This window comes from Elephantulus edwardii, unplaced genomic scaffold (assembly GCF_000299155.1).
Source record: "Elephantulus edwardii isolate Elephantulus edwardi_28Jun2011 unplaced genomic scaffold, EleEdw1.0 scaffold00125, whole genome shotgun sequence".
Taxonomy (NCBI): Eukaryota; Metazoa; Chordata; class Mammalia; order Macroscelidea; family Macroscelididae; genus Elephantulus; species Elephantulus edwardii.
Genome location: NW_006399875.1, coordinates 3858579 through 3873675, shown reverse-complemented (window position 1 = coordinate 3873675; position 15097 = coordinate 3858579). Strand labels below are relative to the sequence as shown.

Below are 15097 nucleotides of genomic sequence, written 5' to 3'. Positions count from 1 at the left end.
TGAGAGGCCATCAAGGTCAATTAGTGATAAGGAGATGTGCTTTCAACTCAAAGTCATACGGTTCAAATCCACCAGCTCTTCTACAAGGGGAAGATGGGCAATGTCTTCCTCTGGTGTTTACTACCTCTGAATATCCACCAGTTTGTCAGCTGTGGGTCAATTCTGACTCTATGGCACATAACCACAAGCCCACAAAGACAATGTTCACATCCTACTATCAGTAGGATTGTCAAAGTTCTTAAAAACTTGTGGGTAGCCCTGTAAGGGACAGTCATGTATCTCCCCCTGGCAAAAAAAAAAAAAAAGAGCAAAGAAGATATGTACTGAAACACTTAGCTCAAAAGAATAACGATCCACATGAACCCAGCAGCAGCAGAAATAAATGATCCCCAGCGACCATGCTGACCAATTTAAAAGAGTAGAAAACCCTGAATATGGTAAGATTAATGTGGAACAAAATTTAAAAACATTCTAATACCCAAACAAGCAGGCTTACGACTTGTCCAGTAGAGACTGTTGGAATTCCCACTCAAAAGTAGAGTCTTTACTAAACCTAAAAAATGAAACTTAGCACAGTAGTTTAAATTTACTGAAAAAATAGGAAAAAAAAACCCTATAAAGTAAACAACAGGGATTCACTCACTCTTTTAAAGAACTAACTATCTAAGGTCAAAAGGGCAACCCTTAGCCCAAGGATAATAAGGCAGGAAGGGAAGAATAGAATGTATGAAATAAGAATTACAAGAAGGAAGTAGCAAAAGACTACACTGTGGGTAATGCTTTAAAACAAAATGTACATGAATGATTGAACAAAAGTCAATATACTTTGAAAACTTTCACTCAAATCACAACTTTATAAACTTTTGTTTTGCGATAGGATCACCTTGACTTCTTGATCATTGACATATTTTCTCCCATTGCTGGACTGCAAAATTTTTGAGAGGTGGGAGAGGGAACATTCTGACTTTGTATCCCAGAGTTCCTGCACAGTACTGGAACATATGCTCAAAGACCTTATTTTTTTTTCTTTGCTTTGAAAGAATAAGACCAGCTTTTTGACAGATCAGCTCTCCTCTCTGTGTTACAGAAATTCCAAGAAGCTTATAAAGGACACATACTTTCAACACTCTTTGCTTATTTTTATGTTGCTTATACATTTAATTCTTAACCATCTAAAACAATCAAACTTTATTCTGTGCAGTGAGAAAAACAAGATTCAACTGATCTGGGAAGTAGTAAATACTGGAAATTGTATATTTATGATAAAAAAGATAAGTCCTGGTTGCATTGCTGTCAAGCACGCAAATATGAACCAAAAGTTTTGCAGTTCAAATCCATTAACTTCTCTTCAACAGTAGGATGTGGAAGTCTATTTCTGCAAAGATTCGCAGCTCTGGAAACTTGATGAGATAGAACTACTTCATCCTGTAAGTCTTATGCATCAGAATAAACTCAAAAAAACGATTTATTTTATGCAAAAGAGTCTACAACTCGATGGCACCTAACTATAATAACAATGACAACATAGAGAGAGACACATTGGCCTAGTGGACAGAAAGTTACACTACCTAGCCCAAGGTGCATGATTTTAATCTGCGGCCATCAGGCCTGGTTCAAATAGGTTTTTTTATGAAACATTCTTCTAGGTGGTATAGCACTGATCTGTCCATTGCTGTACAGAGGTAACTCATGGTTGCTGTGATGCTAAACACTGTGACACTGATGTGGCAAATGTGATAATCGTTACCCATGGTGGACAGTGTTTGGTGGAATTCCTGATTAAAACAAGCTTGGAAGCAGGAATGGCACCCGCTTCCAAAATGGCTTGCTTCCAGAAACTCTATGAACAGTGCTCAAGTCTTCCATTCAGAGGGTCACTATGAGTCACCTACAACTCAACGTCAGCTAACAACAACAACAAAAGAAGACAAGACGTTCTACCTGGACAGTAACTTATAGGTACACAGTTTTAATTCACTAGTTACTCCACAGGAGAAAGATGGACACTCTCCTTCTATGTGATTTACAGCCTCCATAAACCCGCTCAAGGGTCGCCTGTGTGTCAGTCACTTCCACCAAAAAGCACGTAATAGCACATGTGAGATAATCCAGTAATCTACTTCATCAAATATTTTTTAAATCACTAAAAATGGATTTTATTTGTGATAAAGTGAGGAATGGTAGAAAATTAAATACAGTTATCTAAGTTACTCCCTTGGTAGATAGTACTAGCTATCTGTGTAAGGTGTTTCTTTGAGAGATAACTATTGATTCCAGGTGCTCAAGGATGTCAAACCAAATGATGCCTTTCAAAACACCACCACCTACCAACGTCCCTCTGCAATTTCCTTCATGTGAATCTTTACCACCTTTGGGGTTTCCAGCACAGATCCCACTGAGTCTAATTACAGGATTATAAGGATTGTGCTTTTCATTACTGAAGATTTTTCCGTGTAGGACAGTGACATTGACCTCTCACAGAGTACCCGAAGGGCCAGATGAATTTTTGCAAGACTTCCCTCATGCTGGGACTTTACAGTTTGTTCCTAGTTTTACATCTATTTCATGGGTAAGCTGTACATGGATATTCACATCTTATTAAGAGTTGTTTTTCCCCCCAACTTTAGAAGTTTCAGATCACCTTCTTGTTAGTCTGGGTCATAAAGCATGGGTGGGGGTAGTGGTTGTTGTTGATTGCTTTTGAGTCACGCAAGACTCATAGTGACCCTATGAACAAAAGGCCTGAAGGCCCCCTACAACTCTTGACATTTACCGAAGTTCATAGAATTTCCAGAGGCATGTTGTTTAGGAAGTGGATGCCACTCCTGCTTCCAAATAACATGGATTGTTGTTGTTGTTATGTGCCGTCGAGTCATTTGCAACTCATAGCGACCCTATGTACAATAGCCCTAAACCCTGCTCTATCCTGTGCCAATCGCATGGCCTCTGACACACCCATCCCAACTACCCCAGTCACTGAATCAATCCACCTCATAGAGGGTCTTCCCCTCCTGCGCTGTCCCTCTACCCTACCAAGCATGATGTCCCTCTCTAAGGACCTGTCTCTCCTTACAACATGTCCAAAGTATGTCAGATGAAGCCCCAGAATCCTTGCCTCCAAGGAGTAATCTGGTTTAACCCTCTCCAGGATGAATCTGTTTGTTTTGTTGGCAGTCCATGGTACATTCAATACTCTTCTCCAGCACCACAGCTCAAAGGCGTCAATTCTCCTTCTATCCTCCCTAGTCATTGTCCAACTCTCTGATGCATAACAAGTGATTGCAAAAACCATGGCCTATATCAGGCGGACCTTAGTCTCCAGAGAGACACTGTTGCTCTTGAGTACTTTAGAGAGGTCCCTAGCAGCAGACTTTCCCATCGCAATACGTTTTTTTATTTCCTGGCTGCTGGTAGGGAATGTATTTCTTAATATGCACTGTCTGTCTTTCTGGCTTCTTCTTATCCCTTATTGAATGAGGTACGAGAATGGACTTTTGTGTCCATGGCATAATGACCAGCAGTCAGCGTCCTCTTGTGTACAAAGCCCCAGCACAAGTTTCTTGTCCCATAATTAGGGCCATGGATGGCCTTGAATGAGGAAGCACATCTTTCCCTCCGATGTTTTCTGCACAGAAATCTTTAGGAATTAACAGCAGTGTGACAGCTGAGAGAAAGGATGACAGAGGTCCTCGTTGTAGCAGGTGTCCCCACATCAATCAACGGCAAAAGCTGTCTTTCATTCTTCGCTCCTGAGACCAGTGAGCAAACTTGCCTCCACTAGGAGGCCCAAGTGGAATCCTTTCATTAAATATTTTTAACTCACAGTTTTTCAAGTACAGTCCTTTGTGGTTAGCTAAGACCATGTGGCTAGTTTTGGCAAACAGCTGGGAGGAAACGCTGGAGAATCTCTTCTAGCTGATGGGTTTACACAGTGCTACACATCCTTGGTAGAAGCTTCTTTGCTGACTGCTTTCAGAGTTGGTGCACTTCCATCAGACTGAGCTTGTGAAAGATGATGGTAATCACCCTCTACCAATTAACCTTTGATGGACATTCAGGGTGAAAAAGACAGTTATTATTATTTTTTTGTTAAATTTTATTAATTTTAATGAACATTTACAGAGATTTTGGGTTTCCATTCATTCCTTGTTGCACTATTTTCTCTACCCTCTCCCCAGTTTGTTCCTCTTTTTTATCACCCCCCTTGAAAGTCTGTTTTAATTGTCCCATGACAGTTATTATTTTAAACAACTGGAATTCTAGAGTCGTTCGTTGCCCCAAAATAATGTAGCTTGTGATCCAAGATGTTAAGATGTGCCTGGCTCGGGTCAGAGTCTTTTTGATCACTTGGCTGTGACTCTGAAAGCTGGAAAATGAATAAGGTTGACGGAAGAATTGAAGGCTTTAAGCAGTGTTGTTGGAAAATAGTGCTGAATGTCTCATGAACTTTGAAAAGAACAAGCAGATATTCTTGGAGTCTTGGAGAAGGTGCAGCTGGAGTACTCCTAGGAGGTAGAGGTGATAAGGCTTTGTCTCATGCACTTTAGGCATGTTGCTAGGAGAGGCTATTCCTTGGAAAGTAACAAACACTATTCTTTGAAAGGTGAAGAGATGAAAAAAAGACTCTCAACCAGATCAACTGACATGACACAGTGCCAATAGCAATAGGCTGGAGTATGCCAGGGATTAGGAGAATGGCACAAGATAGGACAGGGGAGGGTCACTATGGGTTGTGTTTGAATCGATGTCTCTTAACAAAAGTATTGGAAGCAGGAGCGGCATCCACTTCCTAAGCAGCATTCTTCTGGAAACTCTGTGAATTTTGATAGATGGTGATAGTTGTGGAAAGATTTTCAGGCCTTTTGTTCACAGGGTCGCTATGAATCATGCTCGACTCTATAGCAACGACAAGACAACAACAACAACATCATCAAAGATACCAAAATTGCTATCAGAAATGGGATGCTTCCCATTTAAGTCAACAACATTTAATCACTGCTAAATAAGACTAGTGCTGTTATGTCTGGAGGAACACTCTTCCACTTTGTACATCACTCTTTGTCAAGGTGCTGCATGAGGTAGCTTGGGTTTGTTGTGATGCTGAAACTTGTGCCATTGGGGATATTAAATACCTTAATGGTTTCCCTTTGTGGACAGTGTTTGGTGGAGCTCCCAGTTGTAAAACAGGTTGGGAAGCAGGAGTGGAATCCACTTCCTAAACTACACGCCTCTGGAAACTCTGTGAACTTGGAGAAACAACTGTAATTATGGAAAGGCATTGGATCTTTTGTTCATAGACCCGCTATGAGTCGACCTTGACTTGGTGGCAGTCAACAACAACATTAGTTTAGGGACAAATGTGGTATGTTGTTGTTATGTACCAATGAGTCACCTGCGACCTATAGTAACTCTATATACAGCAGCTCTGAACCCTGCTCTGTCCTAAGCCAGTCTCACTAATTTCAACATACCAACTCCCATTGCCTCAGTTACTGTCCTACATTCATGTTCTCGCATTCCACATTCCAATCATTAATTTCTGCTTACAACTGTTCTCCTGCTTTGTGTTTCCAAATTTGAGAGCTCAGCCTCAGTTGCCATATCTATTAGTCTACTCTAACTGTATTTCATTGAACAAAGGGTTTTCAAAGGCCTGTTATATTCTGGAAGTGGATGGCCAATCCTTCTTCCTAGTCTGTCTTAATTTGGATGTTTAGTTCTAGATCAGTATCTAGATGATAGACACTTCCCTTACAGAAATATTCAATACGTTCACAGTCTCCCCTCACACCGAAGCACGCATGTCTTGTCTCTTTCTTTTCCCTGCTACATGTCATATACTGAGGAAATTAAAATTGAGAGCGGTTCCTTATGAATCAGGGTGAAGTCTCTCTCAGGGAGGAGTGATAGGGAATGGCAAAGGACACACTGACAAAGGAGATTAATCAGAACTGGCTTTGACAAGCACTGTGGCAATTGGACAATTAAAACAGACATTCTGGGGGGGGGAGAAGAAGAACGAACTGGGGAGGAGGGTAGAGAAAACAGTGCAACAATGAAGGAATGAAAACCCAAAATCCCTGTAAATGTTCATTAAAACTATTAAAGTTTAATAATAATAAAAAAAAATGAGAGCTGTGATGACATTGCTCCCTCTTATGGGGCAGTAAGACACTCCATAAGAAAATATCTTCACCTAAAGATGTATTGCGATGGGAAAGTCTGCTGTTAGGGACCTCTCCAAAGTACTGAAGAGCAATGGTATCTCTCTGGATATTAAGGTGCATCTGATACAGGCCATGGTCTTTACAATCACTTGTTATGCATCAGAGAGTTGGACAATGACTAAGGAGGATAGAAGGAGAATTGATGCCTTTGAACTGTGGTGCTTGAGAAGAGTATTGAGAGTACCATGGACTGCTAAGAAAACAAACACATTCATCCTTGAGAGGGTTAAACTGGGCTGCTTCTTAGAGGCAAGGATTCTGAGGCTTCATCTGACATACTTTGGTCATGTTGTAAGTAGAGAACAGTCCTTGGAGAGGGACATCATGCTTGGGAGGGTAGAGGGCAGGCGCAGGAAGGGAAGGCCCTCTATGAGGTGGATTGATTCAGTGACTGGAGTAACTGGGATGGGTGTGTCAGAGACAGTGTGATTGGCACAGGATAGAGCAGAGTTTAGGGGCGTTGTACATAGAGTCACTATGAGTCACAAGCGACTCGACGGCACATAACAACAACAACAACAAAGATGATAACTAGTATAGTGTATTATGTAAATACAGATTATCTGGTACTAAGGTAAAAGGTAGGGAGCTCTGGTGGCTTGGTGGTAAGGAATTTTGCTACTGATGCAAAGGTGTGTGGCTCCAATCTACCAAATGCTCTTCTGGAGAAAGATGGGCAATCTGCTCCCATGCAGTTTTCTTCCTCTGAAAACCTATTGGAGGGTCAACTATGACTCAGTTCTAACTCAATGGTACAGCAACAAGATAAAAGATTGGATGACAGTAGATAGTAGATTAATATCATGTACTGGCTCTTAACTGGCATTTAACATCCTTACAAAACTATGGTGTGCCTAATCCAGGACATGGTCTTTGCAATTACTTGCTGTGCATCAGAGAGCTGGACAATGACTAAGGATGACAGAAGAAGAATAGATGCCTTTGAGTTGCAGTGCCGGAGAAGAGTCTTGAACATACCATGGACAGACAAGAAAACAAATATATCTGTCTTGGAGAGGGTGAAACCAAGTCTCTTCTTGGAGGCTAGGATTTTGAAGCTCCATCTCACATACTTTGAACATGTGGCCAGCAGGGACCAATCCTTGGAGAAGGACATTATGCTTAGAAGGGTGGAGGGACAGCGCAGGAGCCGAACACCCAGAATAAGATGGATTGATACAGTAACTTGGGTGATGGGGGTAGGTGTGTGGGAGTCAGTAAGACTGGATCAAGACTGGGCAGGCTTCAGAGCTGTTGTACACAGGGTCTCAGTAAGTCACTGGCGACTTGATGGCACATAACAACACAATAACAACAATGTATATATCTGATAAAGCAATAAAATAGGGACAAATTAAGAATATAAATTAGGGGACTTTCAGAATCAGTAAATTAATTTGCTTTGCTCAGAACCATGGCTCTCTAATTCTTTGTTAAACTAAATGGATTAGGATATACAGAGCAAATGTCAAACTGAATGGGACGAAATATCTTGAAAATGAGATTTAAGGTGTACGTTTTCCCCAAAGCCAAATAGACTCAATTGGATGGAGATGGAGAGACTCAGAGAGGCTGGCCTTGTATCAAAGAAAGAGCAGAAGAGAGGAAATCAAATAGAGCACCTAGCAAATAACATCGACCTGGTGACTGGCACATGTGATGGATTGGAATAAACCAGATAAGAAATCTCTGATGGTTTTTTGGTCCTTTGTTTGTTTGGTTTTAAGGTAGTTATTCTTCCAAAGAAACCATGGGCTTAGATGAAAAGAATCTGTAGAAATTAAGTGATATCATGAGTGCAAAACCCTGAGAATAAGCCTTCTTACTTTTGTGCTCAATAGATGTTTGTTTTAATACCTATGTATTCTAATAATACAATCACTGCTTTATTTTATTTTCATTTTTAAACTCTTTCTGAAACAGTCTTACAAAACACTTTACGAGAAAATCTCAAAATCATCAATCTCATTATTTATTAAACCTCTGAAGACTACAAAAGAAATGGTTGTCTGCCATTCCATTTTTGTCTTTTGTCAGGTCTTAAGAGGCAAAGGAGCGAATCTTTATATTACATTCATTTTCGGCAAAAGAGTGTTTACTGTCACTGACGTTCATAAAACAGCCATGCATTTTAAGTGGAGGACATTTGCAATACTGGGTAATTAAAGTACGTTCTTAATTTATTAATCTGGGTTTCCCTACTGAATATATTACGGTCTAGAGAGAACATAGGAAGTTAAATGCCCATTTAAATGGATAATCTTAGTATGCTCATGATAAAAACAGCAATCATAATTGCTTGCGCAAAACTCATAAAAAGCTCCAAACTCTACTTGTAACTATTGTAACTGTGGTGTTGACACCCTCTGGTGTCTGATGAGCCTGGAAGTGAGCCACCCTCCTCCTCTTCCATTTCTGTCTGTCACTAAGTCAAACAGCCAGGATCACCTCCCATTACCATCTGCAGAATTGCATGACCAGCCAGACACACTAATGGAAAGACTTCAGAAACCCAAAGGTGATTTTGATTCTGTGCCATTATTGAGCTAATGATTGGTACTCTTTGTCATAGACAAAGCTCTGTAATAAGCTAAAGAGATGAGAAAGTCATTCATTTATTCAGCTCATCATTCTAAGTACTGCCAAGTGCTCCATCCCAGAAATTATGCATGCCTAGATAAACAACTATGTGATCATTCTGAAAACTATGTACATTATGATGGATATCAAGAAGATCTGTACACTTCTTGTTGAACTTCTAAAGAACAGGAGCTGTTCTGTTTGTATTTGTTATCTCAAGAAGGATCATTGTGACTAGTTGATCTAATTCAACTAATCATTCAATAATGTGCTTCCTAGCTGATGATTTGCATAACTCCATTTGAAAAACACAGAAAAGAGTGAAGTTCTAACAAGCTGATTGTTTGATCTGTGTTTTCTTGTAGAAGTATTTCTGTACTAGCTTCAATGCCATTATGTTTGTTTTGTCTTAAGCGTCAATCTTTATATAATGATATCATTTGAGAGACAGTAACTGGCACAGTCTGAGCAATGACATAGTACTCTCAGCCAAAATCAATTCAGACAAAGAAATGAAACTCTGTCTAGTTTAAATGAACAGTCCTACACAAAACCAGTGGTGTGTGCAATGTGTGCAACCAAACCAATGGATTCCTCAGCTAACTCAATACCACAAAATTACCAAAAGTCAGAAGAAACATTTTAGATGAATGCCAAAAAATATAGCTCATATTACAAGATATTCTCAGCATGGTAAGCACAAGAAGATCAAAGAAAATGCTTTAGGAATGAAGTTTAGTTTAATGTGGAAGTTGGCAAAAGAGTTTGTATAAAAGTTGATGAATGAGATGGTTCTTCTTAAAAGCAATTCTATTACCTGTTTGTTTTTCATTCACTTCCAATGAGCAGAAGAATATTTGGAGAGATTTTTCAGAGTTTTCTTCTCCTGAGACTAAATAATAACTGAGTCATATTCTATTAATAGCTGAGGAAGAAATATAACACTGAAACAGAGTAACACATATTAGAGTTTTGGTTCAAAACACTGTTCAGTCATGAAATTTCCAACAGTCTGAGCTAAATTAAAAAAAAATAGTAACAATATAGTATATGTGGGTTTCAAGTTGCTAATCAGCCATGCTTGGTTGACATGCTTGGAAAGAAGTAGTCTCTTTTCAGAGATTATATCTTTCAACAAAAACAGCATGGCTTAGGAAATACAATGTCGATTTTCTAACAAGATGGTAAAAGTGACAGAGTAAAAGTTGTGTTTTGGTTTTATTCATTTCTAACTTTTTAAAGTGAATAATGGTGAATCCTTAATTGTTGGTTCAGTAAAATTTAAAAATTAAGATCTGCTTCTAAATCTGGGTCTGGCTAAGGCCATTCCTTTGCTCAAGACAGAATAATGTGTTAGAACCCAAAATATATTAAAATCAATTTGTTTTGCAAATTTTCGCTGACATCACAACAAAAGAAAAGCTAATAACAAAAAAGTAAAACAGAGAGACACAAATAATAAAGTGTTTAATTGGAGAAATGTTGTGGAGATAGAACAAGGCTATGGAAGTAGACCAGCTTTGACACATGTCTTCAAACAGATGAAAAGACTTGTCAAAGAAGAGATATCCTTCTTCATTTGTGGTGCAATCAAAGGCATTTTTTTTAAAGAATCTGCATAGATCTGACAGTTAGAGTAGCCTTGATAGTGTTTTGCCAAAGATATGCAAATGAGTTTTCATCAAATGGAAACCAAAACAGCAACATCAGGGAATACTTTGAAGAGTGAGTTTCACCATGAAAGCTGTGACATGTGTCACTCATGTTTAGCAACAATGGTTGCCATGGAGGTGACATTTAGGGTTTATATTGAGTTGCTCTCACCCAGCAGCCAACTTTAGCAGGCAGACATAAAACAAAATGGGATGGTGTTGGTGTTGTTGTTGTCATGTGTCTTCAACTCCTAGCAACACTATGAAGAGTCTACCTGAAACCACACTAAAGTCCATTGCTGAAATCATCATGTCAATTTCATTGAAGGTCTTCCTCTCCTCTGCTGACTCTCCAACTTTACAAGTATGATTTCCTTTCCAAAGAAGAGACTCATCTAGCTACATGTCCAAAGTATGAAAATCAGAGATGAAACCCCACTAGTTTTGCTTTTAAAAGAGCACTCTGGCTGCACTTTTTCCAAGATACATCTGTTTGTTCTTTTGGCAGTTCATGAAATATTCAGCACTCTTCACTAGCACCACAACTCAAAGGCATCAATTCTCCTTCTGTCCTTCTTATTCATGGTCAATGTCTCTGATACATAGGAGGTGATCGAGAAGACCATGGCTTGAATCAGATGCACCTTAGTCTTCAAACTACCATCTTTGGTCTTCAGCTGTCTGAAGAAATCCCTGACAAAGGATTTGCCTGGTGCTATGCATCTCCTGATTTCTTGACTGCAAGTACCCATGGTGTTGTTGACTGCTGATCAAAGCAAAATGAAATCATTAACAGCTTCAATCCTTCACCATCTCTTATAATGTTGGTCCTGTAGTGAGTACTTTTGTCTTCCTGGTGCTAAGATGCAATCCTTAACAGAGGCTACAGCCTTTATCTTTATACAGTTCTTTATCTTCTTCAGCAAGCATTTCATATCCTCTTCACTTTGAGCAAGCAAAATTGTGTCATCTACGTGGTAAAGATTGTTGATTAGTCTTCCTCCAATACTGATGCCCCATTCTTCTTCATAGAGTCCAGCTTCCCAAATTATTTGCTTAGCATACCAGTTGAATATGTATGGAGAAATAGTACAGTCCTGATGCATACCCACAAAATAGGATAAGATCAGTAAACTCTAAAGGCCAAGTAGTTTGGAATATTTTGATGTACAAATTAGCCATTCATAGCTTGAAGAGGGGGGTACATAACATTGTCAAATATAAGGGTAATTTTTAGAAGATAATAGAAACCTATCAAGCTCTAATGACAAAATATTAATGAAAAATAGATTATCTTCTGTTCCAATATTGTTTAGATCTGCCCTTGTTTTGCCCATATGCTGATGGTAGTCAATAAGATTTGAAAACAAAAGTAATGATAGCTCAATTAGAAAAGTTCAACTGGATGGGTAATTTAGAAGTTTAGACTGTTAAATGTTACACTCAACTTTAATCATCAAAGAAGTCATGCAGATCATCGGGTATACAAAAAGGAATGACTCCTTTTTCAGTCTGACCCGCTAAGTCTACATAATGGATAAAGTTGTTGTTATGTGCCACCAAGTCATCTACAACTCATAGCAACCCTATGAGCCCTATCCCTTCCTGTGCTATCCTCATCATTTTCACTATACTTGAGCCCGCTGACACAGTCACAGTGCCAGCCCAACTCATTGAAGACCTTTCTTTCCTTCACTGACCTTCAACCTTTCCAAGTCTGATGTGGTTTTGCAAGGCCTGAGTCCTCCTAACAACATGCTTAAAGTATGTGAGATAAAGTTTCCCCATTCCTTTACACAAAGAAGCACCCTGAACATACTTCTTCGAGATATATCTATTAATTCTTCTGGAAGTTCATGGGATATTCAGTACTCTTTTCCAACACCATGACACAATCACATCAATTCCTCTTCTGTCATCCTTATTTATTGTCCCACTTTCAGATGCATAGCAAGTAATTAGCAGTGCTAACATATTCAGCATAATGTCCACTAGATGTAGCCATGTTGTATAGCATTTCTCAAAATCTCCATTGTTTTTTAATGCTACATAATACGTTGCGTGGATGTGTGACAGTTTCTCTATCCATTAGTTTCTCATGGATACTTGGGCTGCTTCCTCCTCTTGGCAATAGTCAGTAATTCTGCAACAAACATGGGTGTGGATACAGCTGTTTGTGTCTTTTCTTTATGTGTGTGTGGTAGATTCCTAGCAGTCAGATAGCTGGATCAAATGGTATTTATATTTTCAAATGGCATTTCTGTTTTCATTGGAAGGAGGAGTGACATCCACTTCCATAATAGCTTGCCTCTGGAAACCCTATGAACCTGGAGATAGGATGAAAGGCACCCAAGCATCGAGGACTCTCCTTCATAGAGTCGCTATGAGTTGCCTGCGACTCGACGGCACTTAACAACAACTACAACATTTCTAGTTTTAGTCATCTGAGGAAATGCCAGGCTTCCTTCTATAGTGGTTGCACCATTGTACATTCCTACCTGTAATGCATTAGGCTTCCAACATCTCGACATCCTCCCTAGAATTTATTATCTGTTGTCCTGTTGAAGTTTGACAGTGTTACTGGAGTGAAATGCTATTTCACTGTTGCCTCTATTTGCTTTACTCTAATAGCTAATGAGAATTTTCCATTTTTTACAGAAATGCAATTCATATTGTATTATTTGATCTTCTATAGGAAATGCTTCAAGTCCTTTTCACTTCAAGCTAGTAAGGTTGTCTAATACCCAAGTAGGGCTTGAAGTGTTTGTTACAGAAAGTAAAGGATTGCAGACTTCATTGTGGATTTAGCTCAACATCAAGAAGACCAAGATTCTCATCACTGGGCCAATTGGCAGCAGCATGATATATGGAGAAGGCATTGAAGTTGTTAGCAACTTCAGCTTGCTCAGCTCCACAATTGACACTCTTTGTACCACCAGTAAGGAAAACAAAAGACAAATTTCATTAGGAAAATCTGCTTTCAGAGACCTTCCCACATTTCTAAAGAGCAGTGATGCCAATCTAGAGACTGATGTGAACCTTATCCAGGTCATGGTCTTCACAATTACTTGTTATGCATCAGAGAGCTGAGCAATGACTAAGGATAAAAGAAGGATTGGTGCCTTTGAGTTGAGGTGCTGGAAAAGAGTGTCAGACATACCATGAACTGAAACCAAGAGAACAAATAGATTTGTCTTAGAGAGAGTAAAACCACACTCTTCCTCATAGGCAAGTATTTTGAAGTTCTGTCTCACATACTTTGTGCACGTGACCAGGAGTGACCAGTATTTGGAGAAGAAACATCATGCTTGGAAGAGTTGAGGGACAATGCAGGAGAGGAAGATCCTGGCTGAGATGAACTGACACAGTAACTGGGGTAATGGGGATAGGTATGTCAGAGACAGTGAGATTGACTTAGGCCAAACTTCAGATCTATTGTATATGAGATTGCTATGAGTCATAGGCAACTTGATGACACATAACATCAACAATAGCTAATGGCCTTAGAAAGATCTTCATGTGGTTATTGGCACCTGAATAACCTCTTTGATGAAAAGTCTCTTTATATCTTCTCTCCATTTTGCAATTGAGTTGTTTGACTATTTGTTGAATACTGCGTTATTCTATCGATTTTGGATAGGAATCCCCATCTGATATGTCATTACCAAATATTTTTTCCCAATCTCTGAGCTCCTTTTTTACTATGGAGGGAAAGTTTTGACATGTACATGGATTTGATTTTTTAAGATATATTTAATATGTTTTATCTTTTTTGTTTATGGATATTTTTTGTTATGGTTGAATTGTTGAAAAGTCTGTTCATGCCATTATTTGTTTGTTACTGTTGTTAGGTGCTTTCAACTATGACCCATAGCAACTCTATAAACAACAAATCTGAACTCTATCCTATCCTGTGCCATCTAACATACTCAAGTTCATTGCTGCAGTCATTGTGTCAATTCATCTGGTTGAGAGTCTTCCTCTTTCACAAACTCTCCACCTTTCCAAGCATGATTCCCCTCTTCAAGGAACAGCCTCTCCTAGCCCAAAGTATTCGAGATGAATTTTGGGGATTTTTCTCCAAGAAGCACTCTGGCTACATCAACTCCAAGAAATATTTGTTTGCTCTTTGGGTAGTCCATAGGTTATCCAGTAATCTTCTCCAAAGCCACAGTTCTAAGTCATCTATTCTTCTTCTGTTATTCTTATCCATTGCCCAGCTCTCAGATGCCCAGCACATGACTGAAAAGACAATTACCTAAATCACATGCACCATAGCCCTCAAACTGACATCACTGCTCTTCAATAATTTGGAGAAGTCCCTTCCTATATACTAACCCAGTGCAGTACATCACCTTATCTCCTGCCTGATGGTACCAAGGGTGTCTATTGTGAATCCAAGTAAAATGAAATTGTTAACAGATTCAATCTTTTCTCCATCCACTTGGAGGCTACTCAATGGTCCAATCTGAGAGAATGCTTTTTTTACATTGAGATGCAATCCATATTGTATTACTTGATCATCTGAAGGAAGTGCTTCAAGTCTTCCTCACTTTCAGCAAACAAGGTTGTGTTATCTGCATGACAAAAGTTATGTATGTCTTCCTCCAATCTTGATGTCACAGTCTATCTAGTTTC

At 39.2% G+C, this 15097-nt stretch overlaps 1 pseudogene; it reads right to left on the bottom strand.

The window, feature by feature from the left end:
* Nucleotides 1-204: 204 nt before the first annotated feature.
* The window catches only part of LOC102844922, a 145543-nt pseudogene continuing 130650 nt past the window's right edge, over nucleotides 205-15097 (bottom strand).